We start from the raw sequence: 27,291 nt of genomic DNA on the forward strand, positions 1-27,291 counted from the left end.
AAAATTTCAACAGATGCATTTTCCCCCCAAACGTTAAGTAGCAATCTATTTTATTAATATACAAAACTACTCAGAATTGATGTTTCCCAAAAGAACTTATAGTAATTTAGAGGAAAACCTAAGAAAACAAATCAGTTCAAAATTTTGGTCCTACAGGAGTCAAAGAAAATTTTATCATTTCATTTACTGCAAAAATAATTTTTGACTCATTCATTCTCTTTCATGCTGGCCATTGCATATTCAAGAATTCCCCCTTCCCCCAAAAAGCCCTCACTCACTGTTCCCAAATCACTGAAACATGTATATTAACAATAAATTCAAAATGTATTTTATCATTAAAAATGCCATCAGATTTCAGTTTCATTATGTGTCTATGTTCAGCTTCATTTTGACTATCTTGTTAATCAAACAGATTTTCCCAAATCTGCAAAGGGCATCAAAGTTTTCCACTGGGTTATATTTTTGACTCCAAAATTCTGGACCTAATTTTTAAGTAAATTACCATGACAATTGTTTTAAATAATAATTGCTTTTTATGTGCTATACATTTATTAGTATCTGAGACCTGATGAGCATAAAACTTAAAACACCTGGCTCTGAGAACATATGAAATTCACAATCCCATATCTGGCACCTTCCTTCTCTACACCGTTATTGGAGAGTGCCAGGTGCTTAATGATAGAATATATAACAGCCAGTACACCGAATGAGGGGACGTTCAGACCCATAAGCAAAACAAAAGGAAACACAAAAAACTGTGATATGGGGAGGTGAACAAGGGTATCAATAGTCATCATTCTGATTAGACTTTATAACAAAACACATGAACATTAAATTCTGAAAACTAAACTAAGGAAATTGTTAGGATCATATTGTATGCTGATAACAGACTATTATAATGAATAATCTTGAGACATCAGATTAATGTGATTGTTCAACATTTTGAAATATGGCTTTAACAGGAATAAATCAGAGATTCATTGTGTATAGGATATACAAAACCACTCTTGACAGCTGCCTATTTAAATTTTGTGAAGCTGAGAGGAGCTATCCAAGGCATATTTAGAATCACGTAAATATAGGAACCTAAGATGTTTAATTGCAATCTTGGCTCTCATACATTTTCATGTTTAACTATATGAGTGAGTGTTCGGATGCCTATAGACATGTTTGCTGCTTTCAGTGATAATGAAACAGTGATAATAGCAGCAAGAAGCATCTTTTATTTTGCTAATGTCTACAAAATATGAATAAAATTTTCCTATCAGAAATTCGCATCAGGATCTCAGAGGCCACATGAGACTCAGTCACACAGAGTCTATATGAATCAGTTGCTTGCAATAAGACCTCAAATCTTGTTCCTGTAAAAACTGAATTGAGCCTTACTAATATTATTCATCTGCACTATCTCACTTAATTCCATGCACATTTGAGTAATTGGGTATTGGGGTAGTACTAGGGTGGTCCTATTTATCTCTGCTGGAAATCATTGAGTACTACAATCTTTATTCTAAGAGGAGTGTAATAAATAAGACTGGATTCTGATTCCCCATATGCATTTGCACAAAGAAGTGCAGAGGGCACAATAATAAACAGCAAAGAACTACAAAATATTTCCAATCTAATTTGTTTTGTTTCTATTTTGGTATTTAAATTATTATCTGAACATGTGTAAATAACTACAGTGTACACACATTTGAGTTAGTCATCTAGACTCTCTACACAGACAATAGAGAGAAACTGGTACTTTTATAGGGTTATTCTTCCCGTCCAAGAGTAAATGTTTAAAATCATGTGACTTGCTCACTTGAAAGTGCCTTCTTCTCTGTAATGAGAATACAAGCACTTAACTCAGGAGACAACTGAAGTTTAGCAAAATTAATCCTAACCTCAGAGATTATATCAATTATTTTATTTGTGAACAATGTTTATAACCATAAATTCCATTAATGGGATTTGCTTTGTACTTCTCTTTTAACTGAGGTATTTGAAGTGACATGGCTGATTGATATTTTTAAGTGAGTGAGGCTGATTCTAGACCGAAAGGTCTTCCTTTCAGCGTGATGAGAGGTGGTTGAACTCATAAAAAATTGCTTATCCTAATACATAAGGTTTTCATATATAGTTGACCATCTTTTGTAATAAGTCTCATTGTCATCTATAGATTTCATAGTACTTCATAAAAAAGAAAATCATCATCACCTGGGATGACATAAACTGATGTGGGGAAAATTAATGAAAAGTAAAAGGTGATATATTGTGTATATATACACACATACATATATACACATATATATTATACATATACATATTATACATTAGAAATGTCTGCTTCTAAGAAGTATTCTACAAGCTAACACAAAAGTCTGTCTGGTCTTGTATTGTATCTTTCAACAGTAGTCAAAAGAAGATAACTGGAGAAGTGTGGCAAACTTTTGGTGATAGATATCTGGTATGCTCTCTGAACTTCCAGTGATCTGTGGCTTACGGAAATCCTGAGACAGAGATTTTATCTCTGTTTTCTATTTTTAAAAATTTGCACCAAACAAATACAAACTCATTGTACCTATGATCCAAGTAAGAACTAAATAAATAAACCCATATAGCTGCTGGATCTTGAACTAAAAATCCCTGCTGAGATTACATGCCAGATATTTTGTTATTTATTTCATAGTTGGTGCTGGAGTTTTGCATGCTTCTTTGAGTGGAATTAAGCTTGAACATAGAGGTCCTGAACGTGAGCTAATGTGAGGGAGTTACATACCAAATCTACAATGCTAATATGAATGTAAGGGCTTGATCTGGGGAAAGGTGTTCAGACACGTTTGGTAGGGACTGTAAGTTTAATGCCTCCTGATGACCTTTAAAAGCCTCTTACAGCTTTCAGACACACCAAGCACCAACAGTTGTTGGGAAGCAGGTTTACAAATGTGAGCAACAGGGGCTTCCTGCAGTGTGCACATCCATCCACCTACTGTGGGGCTGCCAACCACCATGGCTTCTGGGTGGGAACCAGCACAGAGTGACAGCCTTGGTTTATAGAAAGAGAAACAGCAACATGGAGATGTACACAAGCTTATCCCTCAAGGTACCTGTGGAAGCGAAAGTGAAACTCATGTAGTCAGAGGCTAGTGTTTGGGGAAGAGTTAAGTGGATGAGGATTTATTCATGCAACTTTCAAAACACAAAATCCCAGAATCGGTGAGGTTGGAAGGGACCTCTGGAGATCATCTAGTCCAACCCCCCTGCTCACAGCAGGGTCACCTACAGCAAGTTGCTCAGGACCTTAAAATGAGTGCGAGTTACATCATTCTTCTGGATATGTTTGATCTTGCAATTGTCTATATTAAATTTCTTTCATTACTGTTTCAGTCAGTCTCCATTTGTCAGAATGTTTCTGTGACCCTAACAGTGCTTTGTAGCCTTGAATAACTGACTTAATCTTGTGTTGCTTAGCGATATTATCACTCTATTATTTGTATTGAGGCTGTATATCATCATTATATATCTGTTCTGACATTTACTTGCTGGAAATGCGAATAAGAAAAACGATAAATTTTTGTCTCAGTAATTATTTTAAAATTAATATTAGGTGTGACTTCTTGTTCAGAAAGAGGTTGCATTCTCTTTTATTAACTTCCAAATAAATGACTAATAAGTCAGTGGGACACCTCTTTCTTAAATTTCTGTCATGCAGTCAACATTTAAACCTATATTTTTTTTAAGTGTTGTCATTAGTTTATAATCCAGAAACCTGTCAGTTTACTCTGAAAGGGATCAGAACATACACAAAGGCTGGGAAGCAGCAAGAATGGGGAGGGTGTGCTGGGAGCCGACAGTGACCCCCAATACAGGCCAGGGCAGGACCCAGGTGCAGCCCCACCATCCCCAAGCCAGGCTGGGGTGGTGACATGGACAGGGTCCACCAAGAGCCCCAGTGAGGTGAGGTAACTGGTCAGGTGTGGGGTCTGCCCAGTAAGGCCGGTCAGGAAATCAGAACAGCAGGAGACAGGGTGGGACACAGGCACACCTCTGGCACAGTTGGGCAAGGACGAGGTGCCCAGGTCCGACCTGAACTGGGGCTCCTGGGCCCATGAGTGGGGGGGGTGGGGTGGAGAGCTCAGGTGAGGCTGGTCAGTGCAATAAAGGACTATTAGTGCCCTCAGGCATGAAGTTGTTTGTTACTATATTATAAATATAGATTATCTCACAATATCTCTAAATGTAAATTTCCTGCCAGTAAAAAAAAAACCTTGTCTTCCATTATTTTTATTTAGACAGAAAAAAATCTGGTTTTGTGGATGTGTCAATTTCTGTAAAATCATCTATATATGAGGTCTTACTGAAGGCAAAGCTGAAGTCAGGATTCAAAGTTAAATGCAAATCTTCCCCCTCATTAGAACTTTATCTAACTAATATCCCTTTTTCATAGTTCTAATTTCACCTATATGCATAAAAATGTAAATTTGCCCTCATATTACTAAGGAAGGAACAGGGTTATATGCATCATTTATAAATACCCTCATGATGTATTCGAATAGTGCACTGGTAAGCAGCAAGATAAGATCTTGGAAAGGCAGCTAAGTGGCTAGACACATGGATTATGAGTTCAAAAAGTAGCTGGAATACTGAAAGGAAATTTGACTTTGAGTGAAATGAAGAAAAACTATTAATAGCTCTACTCGTACATCAGGTGTGTGCACAGGGCAAAACATAATTCTAGAACAGTATCACATGCTGGCTAATGAGGGGCATTATAGGTGCAACAGGAATTGAATGGTTTAGGACAGAGGATCCCAAGTTGCACTACATGTACTGCTGGGAAAGCAGGACTTCAAAGTCGTCTATGGGTTGGCATAAAACTGTGAGCTGCTGTTGCTGCTGAATACCTGATATCACTGCTGCAACTGTTCTGCAGTGACAGCTGCTGCTGATGGCTGGACTTGACAAAAAAAGTTTGCAGATGACAAGCTCAATAAATGTTTGTTACCTGACTTTAATGAAACATTAAAGAGAAAAATAGTAGAACTTTGTTTTATTTCACAGAAATAAAATATCAGCATTTCTTTTGCCACCCCAGTTGGTTCTGCAGTAAGCCAGTTTCTGAAGGACATTCGTACATAAATATTAGATACTTATGCTCTCATTTTTTTGCATTTGTTGTTCTGTGAATAAAGTGTCAGTCAGCACATAGGAAGATCTTATATTAAAAATGTGAAAAGCCACTTAGTAATGAATTGCAAAGACTATATTTATTTTTTTGCTGTATATACACTGTTCATCCCTGTAGTATTGTTCCTGTTTCATAACCACTCTTAAAAGATCAGATCTGAAAGCCCAAAGAAAGGTTTTTGTGCCTGAAAGCTTGTCTGCTTTTTCAAACAATCATTGGTCTAATAAAAAGTATTACTGCTCCTCCAAACCCTGCCTTGCTATATTCTTAAACCATCACAGTTATAATCTCACAAATACATAAAATCCCATTAAGGCTGTGGAGTTTTATCTAGTCTGGAAATGCGTATGCTTCTCATCTTTTAAACTCAAACGTGTAGCTGTAGACTAAATTTAACCTTTCCGTTTTATAAGAGCTTCCTTCATGCAGTGTATCATATGCATTAAACTTCCTCTTTTAACAGTGGAAGGGCTTGTTAATTTTTAAATAAGCTTTCTCTCTCTGAATGATTCTCCTGTCTCCTTTCAGTTCCACAGATTTATTGGTAGTACTGATGGTGACAGGGCTGGTGATGCCATTCCAGTCACAACCAGCAGCTCTAACATGACAAAAGCAGCAACCTTTTTGCTCTGTCAATGCAGCAGCAGCAGCAGCAGGAGGTTTTTTTCTTCAGCTGTAAGGAGGGTTTATTATATATTTAAAGTGTATATCCACTGCCCTGTGAAGAGCTTTCATAAATTTGGCTCCAGCAGTTCTATTCCAGCTGCCATCATCAATACCAAAGAGACTTTATTTAGGTGAGTTGGACATCTTTATAATTTCAATGCTCGACATACTGATGATATCCCTAAGATCTCTACCAAAAATTATCGACTTATCATATGATAAGCAGTTTCCAGCAACTGATAAATCACATCCTATATAAAGAGAAGAGATAAATAACGCTACAGCACTTCATTAAACGTGTAACCAAGCTTTAAATAAACATCTTTTCATATACAAAATTTTTTTAGTAGCTCTACAAATTTACTCCAGGAAAAGGCTAAGAATATTGTAATTATTATCTGGCATGCACTGTAGTTTTTTAAACAAGTAATACTCAACTTCACATTTAAACTGGAATGGCCATTATAGCTACTACTCAAAGGAAAGTGTACAGTGTGTGTGTGTGTGGGGGGGTCTATAAAGAACAGTTAGTGGCTTTTCCATTTGTTTGCAAAGCTTTTCTTCTAAGCATACTTAGTCAAATATGCAGAAGCTACTGAATTTATCTAAAATCTCAGTTTGAAGATTTAGTATTCAGTGGACTGGTAGCTCTCAATTTCATTAACAGCCATCACTTTGGAAATCAAAGAGTAAATAACGTGGAGTCACAGCATTTTAAGGCAGCATGGATGTAAGTAGCAGGACATCAACGTACCATTTAGACATTACAGAGCAGATTCTCTGTCCCAGATGCCTGGGTGAAACAAAGGAGGTTCAATATCCTATTAGTGTCCTGCTGGGAATAAATCCAAAAAGCAGGTGTCTTTAACAGGCAAGATCCTGGCTGACAGGGCTCTCACCGATGTCTTGCCTGACAAAGGCAGGGAGGGAATGACAAGGTGGTGGCACCAGAGCAATACAGATGATGGTACGGGACTGTAGCTGATCGATGACACTGTACTCAGGCTATTCTCGCTTTCACAGGAGGTGGACAAAGAACTGAAAAGTCGCGCTAGATGCTGAGGATAGTACAGTGATTGGAATCGGTGGTCCCTTCTTTTCTTTTGCTCTGTAGATTACTAAGGATCATTAGTAAAAGCTAGACTGTACGTTTTTGGTGGAATCCTGACCAAAGCTGAATCTGGCAATCATAAGCCATGAGGATCTTAGGAAAGGACTGAAACTGGTATGAAAATATATCTGTGTTTGCTACATAGACATTTGGCACTTTTCTGAGGAAATACTGGGCATTAGGGTACAGTACTTAATATATGGCTTGTTTTTACATGTCGAACAAAAAATACACTTTATTACTGCTACATACATTCTTACTGGGGGATAAGAAGTTTACTTAGGAAGCCTGGATCTACTTGTTCCCATAGCTTTGATGGAAGGTAATGGATGGGAAAGAGAACATCCAAGTTCATATTTCCATACAAGTGTATGAACTTCTAAGGCTATAGCCTGAAGAGGAAAGAGTAGGAGAATAATCTCTCTCTTTACTGAATCTGGGCCATTGTACAGTGAGCAGCAAGTGTAAGAGGCATCTTGAGATGAAGCTAATGCCTGGGTACTTGCTTGGTTGAGAGATTCCTTATTTAGGGTCTCTGCCTCTGTGTTGCAGCCTCTGACTATTGACCATAAGATGTTGTTTTCTGTGCACTAGCAGCACTTTAGTGTTATAGCCAGGACTCAGGCTTCTCCCTGGGAAGGCAGGAATTCACATCCTGAAAATACCACTGAGCCAATGTAAACAATCGCTGCAGAAATGCTTTTGGCTTCTACTGTGTAAAAGGGAAAAGTAGCACCAGCAGTAGGTTGTAAAAGTGGATCCTGCTTATTCCTAAAGCATTCAAGTAGAAGAGGCAGCTGCCTGCAGCCCAAATTCCAGTTCTGCAATAGTTTGTTTCAGTGTTAATTTACCGCCTGCTTGTTCAGCATGCTGACTATTTTTGATCCTGCTCTGAGACATGCAAATCTTCCCAAGGTCTGTTTAAGGAATCTGAGCACCTGACTCACTGCCAAATGCAGTGGGAGCCATGCATAAAATTATTCCTGTTTGAGAGCCATGCATTTGAAAATAACATGGCTGTGTCTGCTACTGGATAAGCTTTTAGCTGGCTAGAGCAGTGAGAGACAGGAAATGAACTGCAGGCAAAGAAAGTCCATTCTGACAATTCATTCAAGCCAGACCTTTAGTGCAGCATGCAGGCACCATAAGTCCCCTCTGTCTTTAAGAATGCAAAATAATAGTAATTCTCATAATTAATGTACTTGATTATTTAAAGGAAAAAGGAATTAAAATGATGGTTCCACCTTTTATTTTGTAGAACTTCCATTTAAAGCTACCAGGTCTCTTGATACATGTGTCCTAACATAGTTCTCTGTCATAAAGACATATTACTGAAATGAAACAATTTTGCTTTCACCAGGTAAAACAAAAACTATAAAGGTACATGGGAAGGATGAGAGCAGTGGGAGGGAAGGAGTCTGTATTGAAGAAAAAAAAATACAAGAAGAGTAATAGTGAATTCTTATTAACCTAGTAGAGATTTTACTGTTTTCTGACTCTGAGTATGACTTTGGAGGCTACAAGGCTTGCAGTGAATGAGATTTTATTTGCTTACACAGCATTTCCCTTTATTGAAGGATTTCTTCTTCACAAGCTTTTTCTCAAAACAAAGCCATTTATAAAAGAAATCGAATATACCAAAGCAAACAGGATTTCTGTCCAAATCTCACACTACAGAGAGATTGCAAGAATGTAGTTTATGTCCGTAGCCATCAATGACTTTCAGTTCTATCTTCTGTAAATCCTATAGACCTCTGTTTTCTTTTTCCCATGTTTTTTTCCCTATCAGCATCTGGCAATGCATTTGAAAAGTGGCAGAAAACAAGAGTAATCATTGACAAGGACATCAAGTGTAAACATATTTACTATTCAAATGTTAGAGAAATAAGTTACTATTTTGACTTAACTTGAATTTACATAGTATTTTTTCTCAAGTTTTCCCAAGTACCTTATAAATAACATAATACTACACAAATTACTTTGCCACAAGGATAAAATGAAAAGCATCTAACTACATTGTGCTATAATTTAGGACAGGAAGTCAGTAACAATATAATATCTTTTCAAACTAAGTGAGTGAGATATATGGTTATAGTAATAAATGAACAACACCATTGGTTTAGGACAGCAGCAGGACACTTGACTTTTCAGGAAAAAAAAGTCATAGCTCTAATTATGGCCCTGGTTTTATGTCTCATTTAAACTTTAATTCTGTATTTTATATTAAAATATGGGTTGCCACTGACATCTTAAAGAAAAGATTCAAGACACAAAAGGAGGCACAGAGAAGGAGAAAGGCAGTCTGGAAACAAAAATGCAGTAAATTCCTAATGTCATCAAACAAGGAAGAAGTGCTAAGAGTCTAAGCCGTACCATTTGTAGTGGCCTTTGAGACTCTAAGTTAGGGAGCTCTTATAAAATCACTGCTACAAAAGTTTACATAGGTAAGTGTGATATCAGTGCTCATCAGTGCCTATTTGCCAACAGGTAGCAGAAAAGAATGTCAATAACTGCTGGTGTTATTGTTATACAGAGGTACCAACAGTCCAAATAGATCGATTAGGTTTATCTACTTCTGTAGAAAATGAACAACCTGAGGAGAAAAGACTACTAAACTAGAAATACACCTTCCACTTATATAGTAGATATGTAGGAAGAGGGAATGAATCAGCTGAAAACTTGAAAACTTGCAAATCTAATTTCACTATTCTATTTTGCAGTGCATTTTAAAGATATAATCTTGTGCCCAAATCTATGGTGGTGGAGCAATGTTCCATTGTCACGTCTTTCAGAAAGTATTATGTCCTATAAGGAAAGCAGCCTGAACATTGCAACAAGGTCAAAGAGAGAGCTGGAAGATAATAAACAGACAAATGGACCTTGTGCTAACTTCAACAGATAAATGAGAAGACTACCTCTATAAAGAGAGAAGGACAAGATAACTAGCTGAAATGAACATTATTGGAGCTACTGTTTGACAAAAGGATAAAACCAGAAATAGAGAAACAGCAAAGTTGCTGGCAGGTGCTGTCATCAAGTGAGGAATCTGGATTCAGTCCTAGCAGGCTGCCATATTTTCATTCTCAGAAATCTGTTAAGGGCATCCAAAAGAACCACATTAATGTAATTGGCTTGAAAATATGATTGATACAGCTCTTTGAACTCAAGAGCTTGTGAGGAGAAAGGGAAGAGAAGGCTGTTGCCAGAACATGAATCTCTCAGTTGACTTGTAGCTCTAATAATGACCGAGAATTAAAATATTAGTCTAAAGGCCTAGATAATTAAAAAGAAAAATGCAGTGTTTCACTAATCAATGGGAAACACAATGTCTTAGAGAAGCAGAGCATGGCAGAAGGTGTCTTACTCATATAGAATATTATCTATAGTGTTCAAATTTGTCACCAGAATATAAAATTATTCAGCATCTGTGGTAAATGTATTTTCCTTTAAACAAAAATATCCATATAAGGGCTTTTGGTTCTTGCTGCAGTTTAATAATTAATATTATGAAATAGTCTTACAGCACTGGGCAAAAATTAAGCTTTTTGGTTGTATGCCAGCAATGTTATAACCTTGGCAATTCATTTGCAATGAATGTAGATATCTTTGCCTAACAAAAATCTGGTGTGCATTTATAATAATCTTTCTCCACATCCATTCAGACACAATGGTTGCTTGGTGACTTGTATTTTTAAAACATATGGAATTTTCCAAATGGCAGCTCCAGAAACACAGATGCTTACCTGAAAATAGAAGAGGATTCTTAATTTACTGTCAATGGAATTCTTTATATATATAGAGAAAATTATAAAGGAACAGATATATTTCTCTATATATTTCCTAGAGAATTCTGTATTTCTTATAGAATTTCATATGTAGCTTAATGACCAACCGAGGAAACTAGTTCTGGCATTAATGGACATGACACTGTCTCTTAAAAAGGCATTGTCATAGCAAATGCTCAGAAAGCCATCATTAATGTCAATATATCCAGTTCTCATCCTGTGTCTTAGAAAGAACATTCCTTTTTCCAATAAATGGAAAATCTGTGGTTTTTTTTTTTAATCTGACTTAAGGTCTGGTAAGTATTATTTAATAAATGAATAACTGGTGTCCTAAAAGATAACATGTGCTGAACTGCTGATTGCCTAGCAGTGCAAAAAATAAAATAAAATCTTGTATTAGTGTTAATATCAAATGCCTCAGATGATCTGAATAGTCATGAGTTGACATGGCTGTCAAGCTGAGAAAAAGCAAACTTCCTGTGATAAGATGACTTCATTTTGTCTCCTGGATCTTTTAGAGACTTCTGAATATTGGACAAACATTTCTTATAGCAAAGGCACTCTCATGCAAAGCTCTGCAGAGTTCTGTTTTATTTTCCCTTTGTTAATCAGTTAATGAAGCTATGAGAATAGCTAGTGAAGAAGCAGAAATTATAGTTTATTCTATACAAGGATTTTTCCCTCTGTCTCTCTTTATCCCTACAGTATTTCAACTCGGTGATTTTCCTGTTTATAATTTTGATTAGGATATGAATAAAAGGCAGCTGTCTATAGTTCAGCTTAGATAAAGTAGAGGTGATATTAATGGATAAGATGAAGCAATAGAACTATATCACAAAGGCTGAATACACCTATTTGATTCTCCCTCTTTGATTGCTAATATTTGCAAATCAGATTTCTGGTAATCTTCCCAATTACTGTTGAAAGATAGCCACAGTGGCTTTGCTCATTTGTATCTGGCTAGGATGATGTGACCTCTTCTTTGTAATGCATACCCTGCCACTGTGTTTCTCGCTTTTGTCATCTGATGACTAGATTATTATAGTGTTTCCTACTTGAGTCTATGCACTTTGAGCCATGTGGAAATCATGGCATATATGAAATCAAGCAATCTGCTTATTAAGGAAGATATATAACCACAGGCATATTATGCACAGAATGTTTTTTATTCCTTTTTTCTCTTATTTTATTGTTACCTATGGACCAATGGTTAAACCTGAGATGTTATTTTTGCTGCGTAAAGCTCTACATAACTTTGGTGCTGGTATAGGAAACAAAACTCATACAGAGGCTCTGGGAAAACGGCATCTTTAAAGATCATTGGAGTCTGGAACTGGTTCTCTTCACCCTGCTCCATGTCTGAGGTAACTCATATCTGCTACTAAGTAGAGAAGCTTTTGAAAAAGCTAAATGTTATCTGAATGTAGTTTATGGTGTAGATAATACAAAATATTTGTTGTTATAGTTTTTCCTTTTGCTTTAAGCCCTGGTCAGTCACTTTTGTACAAGGCTAACATGGCTGATGGCTTATCTTCAGGTAAAGTGTTATTTTAAGATAAGAAGAAACATTTTAAATAATACTATATTTCTAGGTCTTCTTTCAAATATTGTTGACTTACAGTCTCCAAATTTATCTTACAAATATTATCAAAGTCTTTTCTGCCCATGAAGTTGCTTTGTGAGTCTCATCTCATTTTTAAATAAACACAGCAGACCCATAGCACTGTACAGAGGCTATTAATGTTATAGGCAGATAGCCAAAACTGAAGAATTGTAGCTGGGACTTTCACTTGGCAACAGGTAGAGATCATGTTGAAAGAAAAAAAGGAAGAAAGAATGAAATGAAGAAACAAACAAACAAACAAACTAGGGCTATGAAGTGGAAAAAAGAATATAAAGAAAATCAAGGCTCAAATATAATTAAATTGTGTTTATTTTTATTTCTGATATAACTTTGAACATTATCATGATATTTCATTTTAAATGCAATGACTAGGTATTTAATTTTATATGCAATTCCTATACAGTTTAGACCTAATCATAGAACATTTTGAAATGCTTGTAACTTTTACATTTATTTTTGATTAAGTAGGTTCCTGTAGTTAAAATCTAATAGCGTTCAACTGATAGACTCTGGAATGTGAAACATAAATAGGATACGATTGTATCAAGCACAACAGAATAGCTTTGACAAGCAAAATCAATAAGTTTTTCAAGCCAGGATAAATAATTCTGGTTAGTAATTTTTCTGTACTAACACTGATATTTTTAGATCTATTTACTGTAATTAGTACCCTGGCTATCTACCTTGTTAAACCAGGGTGAAACTTATCTGATTTAGCTCCAGCATTGGTACATCATTACTTGAGACAATGTGTTGCTGTTATGCTTTGTTGTTTCTTCTATAAAAGAGAAAATGTGGATTTTTTAGAAAATATCTGTTGATACAAATCACAATTAATTGTGAAATATGCAACAGATGGTGAAACTTATAATCATTCTATCAGACTAATAGTATACTGTCTGCATTTTGGAATTTGCTTTTCCCAAAAGATGCTGTTGGGCTGAAGCCATATTGACAGCTGGTATGTTCCTAATGTAGTTAGTTTGATATACCTCATCTATTAAAATCTGTGCATTTTCCAAAATAACAGATGACAAATGCAATTGACCACCTGGGAAAAGGCATCTTCAGTAGAAAGCTTAAAACGATCTTTTTTGTGACTGTAGAGATATGCACTGCTTTTCTATTTTGGATGACATTATAAAATACTAACATACTATTTGTCTTCCAAAAGTAGAGGATTTTTTGTACACACATAATGATCAAAAATATTCTTGAGACAACTAACAGATACTATAACTATGATGCTTTTAGAAAACTATGACATGCTTATCAGCATCTTTCTTCAAATCTGATATTTAGGAATCATGTTGCAGAGACTCTAAATTAAGTTATCAATTTCAGGCGGAACTGCTCTAAAGTGAATAAAGAATATATATTACAGAAAGATGTATAAGATATAATCATTTGCAAGAATCAACAATGTTTCTGCAACAGGTAATAAAGTGATAAAAATATTTACTGAAGATCTCTTTTGCTGAATGAAAGCACCGCTGTGTATTATTGATGGCCCTGACATGAAAGAAGAATCATAACTGCTTGTCCTTTTGCAAACATGCATCATAAACATTTTATACATTATAGATAATTTATTCTTGTTCAAATTCAAAATCCTCTGAATTCTGAAAAGAAGGTTTTTTCAAGGGTTGGTTCAGCCAATTTTAAAGTACCAACTCTAATGATGATATGTTTATAAATCTTGTCACTGATCTTTTTTTATTCTGTGATATCAAGTCTACAATAGTCCTACATTATTATTCATTAATAAGGCAATCCCATCCCAAGGTGTAAGCCTCCACTACTCAGCTTCATGACCTATTTCCATTAATGGCTATCAGAATTTTCTTGGAGAAAGATTTAGGAAAATATGCATCACACTGGACTAGTATAACACATTTGAAAAAAAAACTGTAGTTTCCCCAAAGCATTGCGTAGTGAGCTGACTGGCTCTCATATGGGGTGGCAGGCGCACAAGTTACAGCTGGCCACAGGTGGGGGAAGCTCATCTTGGATTATGGGAGTAGAGTAGCTCATGCTTTTTGAGGTGGATAGAGCTACTTGAGTAATGGGAGGTTGACCCTAGGATCAATGAGCGGTGGAAAGAAAAACTGTGCATGTATTCCTGTATCAGTCCTGCAGTGGGTTGTTGGTTTAGATTCTGGAGAGTCAGTCAGAATTGGTGTTGATGAAAGGGAAATAAAGCTCATCTAGAAAATCCCACTTGAAGTTTAGAAGCAGAAATTGTGCTAAGGAAGAACAAAGTTTGTTAGAAAGAGGGTTTTGTTGTTGTTTGAGGGGGGATTGGTTTATAGCTCACTTTCATTGCTGTATCTCAGAATGTATTTTAGTTGTGGTATCATGTTTCAAGAGGTATTTTTTTTTCTTCTTTTTTTTTTTCTCCAAACGAGAGTCAAGATTAAATAATTGGGAAAATTGATTTTACTCGCTCCAAATTTCAAAAAGGGACGTACAATGGACAGTAGAAGAACAGAGGGAAGAAAGAGAGAAGATTGATTGGTACTATGATGATCCAGTAACACAGAAAATAAAGGAAACAATCAGTAACCTCACTAAATTAGAGTGTTCTGATATAACTAAAATGCCAAGAAGGCCCTTTATAGGAATCATTATTAAAATTAATGTCAGAAAAAAAGTGATATTCTATTTTATACAGTCTCTTTTCTGGAGTCTTTGCTTTGATAGAAGCTCCAGGTTCTACATTAAGTGGTAAAGACTTCTGCTTTGGGTAGAAGTTGAGGAGGCAGTTTGTACAGAAGCACTGAAACCAACCCAGTAATGTTATTTCAAAGAACTATAATCAAGAAGTTTTACCCATTGCTACTTATGGAAGAACAATCAGCTGCTTAGTAGGATTCTCTATTTTATGAAAGATATGAAGGATTTTCTTGGGTTGTTTTGTTTGTTTTTTCACTGAAATGGGAAATAGAACTAAAACACTTCAAACATTTTCAAGAGAAAGCGAAGGCTACATGTTTGCCTTTTTAACTGTGGCTTAGTGCCTAAAGCCTTCAACAAGGATAGAATAGAAAAAATCCTGTACTTCTTTGCTGAGAGCATTTGCTCTCTGAAAATCAATGATTTGTCACGGAGAGAGACTGGTTAATAGAAGGGGCACTTTTAGCTTTTTCTCTCTCCCATAATCAGCCCTAAATAAGGACTATATTCATGAGGTTGGTGCCTAATGAATATTTAATCTTTTAAATTAGATGGACCATCTACAATGAGGAGAACTTATTTGAGGACTCAGGAGATAAGGAATTCACAAGTTGGAAGGCCAAGTTGAATTACTTCCTCTGAATTAGGCCATGACAACTGAGCTACTATTTACTCTTTCTCTGACTGCTTCAGAACTGTATCATGTACTTGAGAAATCTTGACAAAACCAATATGATTATGGAAAGGAAAACAATCTATAAATAGACAATTTTTGTGGCTATATCTATTTAGTCAGACTGTGATCTTATTTATATTTCAGAGTGTCGAGGGCCAGGCTGTGCTCTCAAACTGTGTTAATTTGTAGCATTGCTATGGAATTACTGCCAAATATAGCAATAAAACATTAAGGTCTTGAAAATGAAGCTTTTACGCTATCAAGAGCTTACCCGTGAAAGCAGTCCTATTCTTCTAAGGGGATTATTTATTCAAGTAAATACCAATAGGAGTAAGGACTATATAATACGGTCCTGAGTAACTCTGCACATTAATTTTTTTTAAAACAGTGGGCATTCCCTTTTGTGAATATTTCCTTAACCTTCTGCTCAAGCTATGTCGACATAGACTCAGAATTCATATGACACTCTCATTATTTGAAGGATATTGAACAGATATGCTCATTTGTTTTTACATTTCCCTTGACAAAGGCTGTGACAAAACTGACTGACTAGTTCCTCATTGTCCTGCTTTCTTCTCTCCATTCTCTGCAGCATTATGCAGTACTCTTACACTAAAGCAATGGTTTCAAATATCATTTTTCTCCCAAAGGATATCTTTGTTAAAGTGCAGAGATCTGTTTTACTACTTCCTGTCATTACCTGAGTTGATTGATACAACAAAACTTATGGAAGGTGGGGATGAGGTGGGGCACTTCAGGTCAGATGTTGAATGTATTTCTCCTTTAATCCCAGTCCTTCTCTTGTTATAAAATTTGTTAGAAAAGGTAAAAACATCCAATAAATACCTGAAAATATTTTTTGCAATCTCATTACAGTGCTGTAAACTTCTTTTTAAATGTGTTAAGACTGTCATCCTCTGTACAAAGGGTAATTTTGTTCTATTTAATTTATTAACAAATTGATATTAAAGGTCAATTGAGAAACATACCTTTTTTCTTCCTGCAATTTTTTGCCTTATCCACTGTCCTTATAGGACACATGCCCCTACAGATTCCATATATTCAAAATAACACTTTTATTTGTTAATTTAGCAATTTTTTTTGTAGTTCATCTAGATAGGTATAAAGTCAGAGCTTATAAGAGCATGAGAATAATCAAAATAGTAGTAAGCGTGGCCTACTTCTGCTTCCACTTGTATCCTTTCAATACTAGGAGCTTATTCCGGTGAAGATAGGTGTAAATAAAGAATAATCCCATTGAAGTAAGTAGAACTGAAAAAATAAAAGCACCTAAAAGGGGAGTGAGGTGGGAGTCTGACCCACAGTCACTTGGGATTAATACTCTAATATAGTAAGGAGTGCTCAGGAATAATGGAGGCACTCAGATAATATGGTGAAGACTGCCAATATACAAACCTACATAGATGGATGATGAAAAACACTTATGCATTAGTGCAGTCACCTCCCTAAGTATAAATAGCTATTCAGCAGTTTTATGAGTAGAAGCTCTACTAAGTCCTTTAGCTTGTTCCATCTGATATTCCCAACCATCCAGCAAAACAAATCATAACTACAAAGCTATTACTGCTATTGCAATAAAGTGGGTACAGAAGACAACAAAATGGGAAAACATATAATAGTTTTGCTTTTATGTCTGACAAGAGGCTCTCAGATACTTTAATGAGGAATATAGTATAAAAACTTGGATGGATGGATAGATAGATAGATGGACTGTTATTTATCTCTGTCTGAAACAGCTTATTGTGATGAAGATTAAAGTTAAATGTATGTACTTCTCCCACTGGGTAGATTTTAGCAAAATATAAGTATTCAACCAAGGCTTATTTTCCTATTTAAAATCTGTTTCTTTTCCCTCTAGCATAATGACACTACTGCAAAGTGGGCACAATAGAAATCTGCATATATTAGGAAAGAACATTTGGAATTTTTATTTAAATCCTAATGATTCTGTTTCCTTATGAGCAAATAATTTGGGCCTAATGCTTCATTGCATTGCTCCAGGTTTTCTGATTTTGTTTTTCTGATTTTGCATAGTGTCTGTTTTATTTGGTTTGGGGGATTTTTTGTTTGTTTTTTTTTTTCTGTATCTTTCCATGGGAAAGACTTGCAAGTGCTATTTGCTGGTATTAATAGGCCTGCACCAGGTTTAAAGCTACAGTACCGCAATATAGTGTCAAAAATTTTCAATGCCCTTTCTTATGGGAGTAAGAAGTATAAGGATGTTGGACTGTCCTCATTAAGGTACCTCTAAGCTCTCTACAGATAGCAGTAAGGATCTGACTGTCAGTTTTAATCACAGAGCTATCTAGGGAAATATCACAATATGCTTTCCTAACACTATAATCTTTCCCTACGTTTCTGCTCCTGGCTATTATAGAATCACAGAATGACAGAATGATTGAGGTTGGAAGGGACCTCTGGAGATCATCTGGTCCAACCCCACTGATCAAGCAGGGTCACCTAGAGCATGTTGCACAGGATCACGGCCAGGTGGGTTTTGAATATCTCCAGAGAAGGAGACTCCACAACCTCTCTGGGCAACCTGTGCCAGTGCTCTGTCACCCTCACAGTGAAAAAGTTTTTCCTCATGTTCTGGTGAAATTTCCTGTGTTTCAGTTTGTGCCCATTGCCTCACGTCCTGTCGCTGGGCACCACTGAAGAGAGTCTGGCCCCATCCTCTTGACACCCTCCCTTCAGATACTTGTACACATTAATAAGATCCCCCCTCAGCCTTCTCTTCTCCAGGCTAAACAGGCCCAGCTCTCTCAGCCTTTCCTCATAAGAGAGATGCTCCAGTCCCCTCATCATCTTTGTGGCCCTTCGCTGGACTTGCTCCAGTAGTGCCACATCCCTCTTGTACTGGGGAGCCCAGAACTGGACGCAGTACTCCAGATGTGGCCTCACCAGGGCTGAGTGGAGGGGGAGGATCACCTCCCTCGACCTGCTGGCAACACTCTTCCTGATGCACCCCAGGAGACCATTGGCCTTCTTGGCCACAAGGGCACATTGCTGCCTCATGCTTAACTTGGTGTCCACCAGCACTCCCAGGGTATTCTCCGCAGAGTTGCTCTCCAGCAGGTCAACCCCCAACCTGTACTGGTGCCTGGGGTTATTCCTCCCTAGGTGCAGGACCCTGCACTTACCTTTGTGGAACTTCAGGAGGTTCCTCTCTGCCCACCTCTCCAGCCTGTCCAAGTCTCTTTGAATAGCAGCACAGCCCTCTGGCGTATCAGCCACTCCTCCCAGTTTGGTATCGTCAGCAAACTTGCTGAGGGTGCACTCTGTCCCTTCATCCAGGTCATTGATGAATAAGTTGAACAAGACTGGACCCAGTACTGACCCCTGGGGGACACCGCTAGCTACAGGCCTCCAATTAGACTCTGCACCACTGATCACAACTCTCTGAGCTCTGCCATTCAGCCAGTTCTCAAGCCACCTCACTGTCCACTCATCTAAACCACACTTCCTGAGCTTGTCTATGAGGATGTTATGGGAGACAGCGTCAAAAGCCTTGCTGAAGTCAAGGTAGACAACAACCGCTGCTCTCCCCTCATCTACCCAGCCAGTCATTCCATCAGAGAAGGCTATCAGATTGGTTAAGCATGACTTCCCCTTGGTGAAGCCATGCTGACTACTCCTGATCACCTTCTTTTCCTCCACATGCTTGGAGATGGCTTCCAGGATGAGCTGCTCCATCACCTTTCCAGGGATGCAGGTGAGGCTGACTGGCCTGTAGTTCCCTGCGTCCTCCTTCTTGCCCTTTTTGAAGACTGCAGTGACATTGGCTTTCTTCCAGTCTTCAGGCACCTCTCCTGTTCTCCATGACCTTTCAAAGATGATGGAGAGTGGCCTAGTAATGACGTCCGCCAGCTCCCTCAGCACTCGTGGGTGCATCCCATCAGGGCCCACGGACTTGTGGATGGCAAGTTTGCCTAAATGATCTCTAACCTGATCCTCCTCAACCAAGGGAAATCTCCCTTTCTCCAGACTTTCTCCCTGGTCTCTAGGCTCTGGGGTTCCTGAGGGCTGGCCTGAGCAGTAAAGACTGAAGCAAAGAAGGCATTCAGTAACTCTGCCTTCTCTGTATTCTGCATCACCAGGGCCCCTGTCCCATCCAGCAGCAGGCCCACATTTTCCCTAGTCTTCCTCTTGCTACTGATGTATTTGAAGAAGCCCTTCTTGCTGTCCTTGACATCCCTTGCCAGATTTAACACCAAATGGGCCTTGGCCTTCCTAGTCCCATCTCTGCATACTCTGACAATGTTCCTATATCCCTCCCAAGTTGCCTGACTCTGCTTCCACCTTCTGTACACTTCTTTTTTTTGAGTTTTGCCTGGAGCTCCTTGCTCATCCACGCAGGTCTCCTACCTCCTTTGCTTGACTTCCTACTCATAGGGATGCACCGCTCTTGAGCCTGGAGGAAGTGATGTTTGAATATTAACCAGCTCTCTTGGACCCCCCTTCCTTCTAGGGCCCTAACCCATGGGATTCCTCCAAGTAGGTCCCTGAAGAGGCCAAAGTTTGCTCTCCTGAAGTCCAGGGCTGAGATCCTACTTATTGCCCTGCCTCCTCCTTGCAGGTCCCGAACTCCACCATCTCATGGTCACTGCAGCCAAGGCTGCCCCCGACCTTCACATCTTCCACCAGTCCTTCTTTGTTTGTTAGTACAAGGTCCAGCAGTGCACCTTTCCTTGTTGGCTCTTCTATTACCTGAGTCAGAAAGTTATCATCAGTGCTCTCCAGGAACCTCCTGGATTGCTTGTGCCTTGCTGTATTGTTCCTGCAGCAGATATCAGGATGGTTGAAGTCCCCCATGAGAACCAGGGCCTGTGATCTTGAGGCTACTTCCAGCTGTCTGTGGAAGGCCTCATCGACTTCCTCTTCCTGATCAGGTGGCCTGTAGCAAACACCCACAACAATATCACCCATGCTAGTCTGTCCCTTAATCCTTACCCATAAGCTCTCGACCCGCTCCTTATCCACCTCTAGGCAGAGCTCCATACATTCCAGTGTCTTTCTCACATTAAGGGTGACTCCCCCTCCTCGCCTTCCTGGCCTGGCCTTCCTAAAGAGCGTGTAGCCATCCATGGCAGCATTCCAGTCATGTGAGCTATCCCACCATGTCTCTGTAATCGCAATAAGATCATAGCCTTGCAACTGCACATGGATTACCAATGGCTGATTTTCAATAGACCACAGCATGGAGCTTCTCTGCTGCAAACACAACCCTAATTCGGGATCAGGTTGCCTACAAGCAGTTAAACGCTATGTTCCTCAAGACAGAAAGTAAGGTCCCTCCATCCTACCTGTCTACAGTCCCTACTGATTACTATTGGGTGCGGCTAATAACAGATGTGATGCTGGATGAAAGTCATCCTTATTTTGATCTAGTATGGTGATGTACTTATCTAAAGACAGGTGTTAGTTAGAATGCCATAATAAAGCCCTCTTTCACGGAATTGTTTTGCTAGGTCAGTGAGAAACTGGAAGCAGCAAAAGGGGAAGTACCCTCAGACACTCTCAGTTATCAAGGGACTCTGATTAATATTACATTAATAAATAACTTGTAAGGTTAGAACGTTACTGCCCTGTGTCCTCCAACTTTAATCCTCCTCCTCCTCTGCCAATGGTTACTATGCCCACAAAGGGTCAGCAAAGCAAGATTTGGGCTCCTCCTTCAACCACTTCAATTTACATTCCAACACTTTGTGCAAACCCGCCTTTGCCAGCCTGTGACCCAGCATCTTGATGCTGAGTCAGTCATGGGAACAGTATTATCTAGCAAGGGTGCAGAATGGAAACCATCATATTTTAAATTCTGCAGAAAAATCTGCCAGTTCAGTCACTCCAAGTTCCTATTGATCTCTGTGTTCAGATTTGGAATCTATATTGAAAATGAAGCAGTTTGACTTCATTCCCATTTAATATCCTTCACTAGACCTACATACACAGGCTTCGTGCAAACAATAGTGAAATGTTACTTTCATTACAGGATAAATGCTGTAGGCTGATTAGAAGACGAAGCATTTTTCTAGAATACTGGAATTGAGATTGGCATTAACTACCAATAAGAATCCTCACAAACAAAATAATGTTTTTGGTAAGCCTTCTAATCAATCTAAAGCTTCATGTATGTTATCTAGATACACTTATGTCTTTCAGAGTTTATTATTTTTCTCTATTTGCTACAAAGTCTAGGTCTCCACCAGTTTTAAGATGAGGAAATAATACCCAGAACTAGAATGGAAGTAAATAGTTGGATAGCAAAGAACAAGAAAGAAAAAAAAATCCTCAAGCATTTAAAATGACAGTATATACAGAATGAATAGATATCTAAATAATACTAAAATAAGGACTGAATATTTCCACTATATTAGGATCCTCCCACCAAAAGTTGTGTTGAATTCTGTAGGTTTGAGAGAAAATTCAAGATCATATAGGACTGCAAGACAATGTCAAAAATCATACCATAAAAGCTAATCCCTAAAAATCCTAGCAATTCTCATATCACATAGATATTTAAAGGCTTAATACAAATACACAAATTAAAAAAAATCAGGTATACCAGAAAGATCTTTAAACTGATTTTTCCACCAGTAACCAAATTATGATAAATGCAGGTGCAATATTTCTTACTGATTGTAGTACAAGCTTTATGAAAACCAGAAAATTCTTTACATTCTGCAGAAAGTCACCTTGAAACTACAACCTATTAAGAGTTCATTACTCAAAGCACATACGCAGAAGAAAAAGAAAAGAAAAAAGAAAACATATAAATAATAGTACCAAAACAACAGCACAAACAGTAATTTAAAAATATTTACATATCAGTACTTAGTTTCACTTTCTGTTCCTTCTTGTGATCCCTGACTGCAGTTTGAGAATAGCCTGCATGTATTGCTCCAACTGGACATGCTGCATTTGGATTGTGAAGTGTCAAAAAGGACAGTGTTTCATTTGGCAGTGTGAAAATCTTAAGAGTTACCAATTTACCATGCTCAAAAGTGACTTAAAGAAAAAAATCCTTATCTTCCTATTTTTATTCTACCTCTCTCTTCTCTAATCCTCTGTAATCCACTCCAAAAATTATCAGCTAGGATTTTGCCCATTTCAAGTTTTTGAACTGCAGGTGGTTTGGCTCTAGCTTTGTTCTGAGAAGCATGACGGCCCTGGGATCTTTTGCAATGGGAATTGAATTTTTTTTTCCCCACTCTCATAACTCGGACAGAATTGCAAAAGGATTTTATATTAAGGCCACAGAGGGACTTTGTCACCCAAATCTTACCTCACCATTTCAGCAAGGTTTTCCATTCATGTGAGGTCTAATCTGTAGGTGTCTTGATGCATCTAAGTTTTTACCATTTAAAATTACCTACAGGGTTAAAGGCTTGCATTTTGGCATGCCCCAAACTGCCTAAACCCCATGGAGATGATTGAATATTGCTGCAATAACAGAAACTGATCCCTAAATCTCATGTATGAAGGAAGAACAAGACATCCTGCAGGTCTTAGCACTGTAAAGACCATATCTAAAAATCCTATGAATATTGGACATAGGATTGGAAAGTATTTTTTAAATTACTAAATCCAGTTTTTTTCTGTCATAGTTAATTATCTGATTTATAAACATAAGTTAAAATCAGCTGGATTTCTTGCTGTGACTTCCTCAGACCTCACTTGCTGGTGATTAGGAGCCTTCTTTTAATTTCCTGGATAAATTTCCTCTTGGCCAATTTATACCTACTTGTTCCTTTGCCAACATGAATTAGCTCTTTAGTGTCCCTGTGCATTTATAAATAGTAACCTTATCTCAGCCTTTTTATCCTTTTTTTTCTCCAACAAAAGCTATTCCTAGATTGTATACTTGACTCAGGCCTGAGTGCAGAGCTTTGACCTTACCTCTGTCTGAAACACTCCCTTACATGAAATCCTTACAGGTCACGGGCACTGATTATGCTTTGCTGTGTTGTAGCTTCCTCTGTGCCAAGCTGGAGATCTTGCTGATATACACAGTAGCCAGAATGGTGAATAATTAAGAAAAATATGATTGAGGGCAGTTTAAAGAACTGTTGTTCTTCAACCATCTGTTTAAGCAGCTGTTTATTACCCCAACATCATGCCATTCATGGTTAAGCACTGGTCTCAATAAAAAAGCAGTGCTCCCTACCAAGCATGAAGAAGAAAAACATTCCTGAAGGGTTTATTTTAGAAGGTTCTGTTAATCTTTTCTTTCAGGTAGAGACAGCTGACCACAAGTATAATCAGCCCTACTATAGTCATGAAGAATTTGAAGTTTATGTATGGCTGCCTGCAGGAATATCCATCAGCTGCAAGGGAATAAGCAGTGATCTCAGCTGTGGGAAAGAGCTGACAACAACTGCATGAAAACAGGTGGTCTTCAACAACACACAGACTAGAGCAAAAAAACCAAACCAAACCAAACCAAAACACTCTCACATGTGCTCACTGGTCTCAGGTGAGTGGTAGATTGCTGCTTTCATGTGGGAGGTGAGAGGCCCTAAATCTAGTACATGTCTTTGAGCAATTCTCCCCTGGAGTTAGCCCATCTGACAAGAGCTAGAAGGGGCTGCTGCCTCTCAGAGAATCATAACAGCCAGCTCCCAGCATACCTGTATACTTAATTGTGTTCCCATTTGGATTCCAAGGCAGTGACCCAAGAGACTTACTGAGCCAGCATCTTGGATATAGTTCTTGATCACAGCAAGTATAAGACACTTGTTCCAATCTTCAGTCATCTTCTACTAGTTGGTAGGTCAAAAACTGTATCTGGTATTCTAGAAAAGATCTGTGTTACATACAATGACATTAATAATTCCTTATCACTGTAGGAAATACCTTGTCTGATGAATCCTAGGACCACTTTTCCATTTTTCTTATGTCACATTGGCATTTTGTAGATTTTCCATGACTAATATATGCAGACTTTTCTATTTCTCAGCAGTTCATAGCTTATGAGAGCTTTATGATGAAATTCTTTTTATTCATCCCTAAATGAAAAGCCTTGTAATCGCTAGTGTTGGTTTTCACTCCATTTCTATTACTTCAGCTCTCAGGTCAACCAAATTCTTCCTCAGCTTAAGCCATTGGCAAACTTTATCAACACATATCTAACCTTTGTGGCAAGATAAATAAAAGTAATTCTGGATGGTATCACCTCATGGCTATTCTTTGAGGAGCTCTGTAGCCCAGGAGATACAATTTCGCTGTTGCCAATAAAAAGTCACAGGCTTGACCTGGCTGTGCCCCCCGGGGCTCAGGACTTGTCTGGCTGGTTTGAGCGCCTGCGCCGGGGCCCCGGGGCTGCTGCTGCCCTGCTCCAGCGCCAGCGCCAGCGCCAGCGCCGGGCCGGGCCGGGCCGGGCCCCTCTGGGGAGGGGGTGACACCCCCGGCAGTCACTGCCTGGCAAACAATAGCCCTTTGTGTGCGCGGGGCGGGGCGGGGCCGCTGTCACACTGCCGCTGGCAGCCCCGGCCAAGGAGGTGGCCTGGGGGAGGAAAAATATAAAAATAAACCCAAGCAGACCCCAAGACCGAGGAGGAAAGAGCTCCTCCACCATGACTACCTCCCTTCAGAGACCTCAAGATGCTGAAAACTTGTTGCAACCCTCCTGCCCCAAATAAACCTGTTGCCATTAAGACCTAGAGGAATGCTGGAAATATGAGCATATCTCTGGAGGAGTGGTATAGATGCTAAGAAATTTGCCTTGTATAAGAACCTCTATCTATAGTGTTACCAAAGAGATTTGTTTTGTATTGGCTAGATATATTGGATGCTGAATGTTAGTATCACTGTATTTGGGCTAATAATAATGTTAGTTGTATTTTGGTTACACCATTAAAACTTTTAAGCAGACTAACAATAAATTCTCAGCCTCACATCTAAGCTGTATTGCCCTTAACTGTTACGACTTGACTAGGCATCTCCGTCCAGTTTAGCAGCTGTCTTTCAGTACAATGTATTTATGAATACTCTTCAGCTAATTCTCTTCCCATACTCAGTTTTCCTTTCAGTCCTCTTCATCAGCTTTACTTAGCTTTTCTTGTGTGGCACCATAGCAAATGCTTATCGGAAATCCAGCCAGATTAGATATACTGCCTTCTTTTATTTAAAAAAAAAGATCAGTTATCCTTGTCAAATACAGAGTAAGTTGGTTGGGTATGATGCACTTCTAGTAATCTTTATCCTGTTTTTCTTTTATGTCATTAACCTTCAGTTCAGATTTTTCTGAAACAGGAGCATACTATTTGAATGAGTGGTCAAGCCACTAAACATTTTGACTTATTAACACTATTATGTCATTATTCCTTGTCTGTCAGTGGCCTCCGTCATTCTCTCCCAGACATGTCCATGTCTCTACATCCCCAAACCTTTCTAAATTCATTCTACTTGACCTTAATATGTTCTTTTGTGCCCCAGGGACAGAAAATAGTGGGAGACGGAAAGTAGAGAAGGAAAGCTAAATAATATATATGATTATTTTTTTCCTGCCTTTAACTGGTTTTCTAGGGAAAAAACTGCTCAGTCCACATAGTTTAATCCCATCAGGATCAAAGCAGTTTATCGATTTATTAACATCACATAATCAACTGGTAATCAGTGAACTATACATTCAGGCTCAATAACAGCAGTACAAAAGACAATCAGCAATACTTGACACTTGCAAAATGTTAATAAACACCCATACCTTTCTAAACACCCTTCTATAGCTAATCCCAAAAGGCTGTAATCACACACACACACAGTTATGGGCACCCCCCGGTGTGTGGGTCCCTCCTGCAGCCCCTTGTGGCACCGTGGGGCCCCCCCTGCCCGCGCACCCCCCCGTGGCCTGCACCTCTCTGCGGCTCCAGCAGGGCTGCGGGTGCCGCGGGGCGACGTCGGGCCGGGGCCGCTGCTCCCGGCACGTGCCACTGTCCCCCCTTCCACAAATTCCCACGCTTCCGCTGTACCACTTCCCATGCTGATTCCTTCTGTTTCTCTTTGTAATTCCCTGGTTACTGCTTAACATGGCTGATGGTCAACTTCCGTTTTAATTCAATCAGTTTTGGGCAAATGCCCTCGCAGACAGTTTTGTGCATTTAATTCACATGCAGTCCCTCTGCCCCAGTAAATTAAAAGCACTGCACTGCAAGCCACATCTAGCTTATTTTACTGCTGAGGGCAGACTGAACTGCCTGATGTTACTTAAGCGTAGACAGCATATTTACTATTCTGCAATCACACAGCACTACCCCTGATTTAGTAGATGCATTAAAGCTCATTGCTGCTGGAACTGTGATTTTGTGTGCCAGTTCTTACAGTGTTATAGGACTGAGATTGTCAGATCCTTCAACTAAAATATATTAAAAAGTTTAAATTCTATTCCCATCACATATATGCTCATTTTCACTTTTGAGTATGGGCCCAATGGCCTACTTGTCTTTGCTATAGTGTTCCCTTTGAAACAAAGTTTCTGACCTATGGTCAGACAGCTTAAAGGCAAACTATCATTACTACCTATTCTATCCTCACAACGTCCTACCATCACTAGATAATACA

Source organism: Apteryx mantelli, chromosome 3, assembly GCF_036417845.1.
Source record: "Apteryx mantelli isolate bAptMan1 chromosome 3, bAptMan1.hap1, whole genome shotgun sequence".
Classification (NCBI taxonomy): domain Eukaryota; kingdom Metazoa; phylum Chordata; class Aves; order Apterygiformes; family Apterygidae; genus Apteryx; species Apteryx mantelli.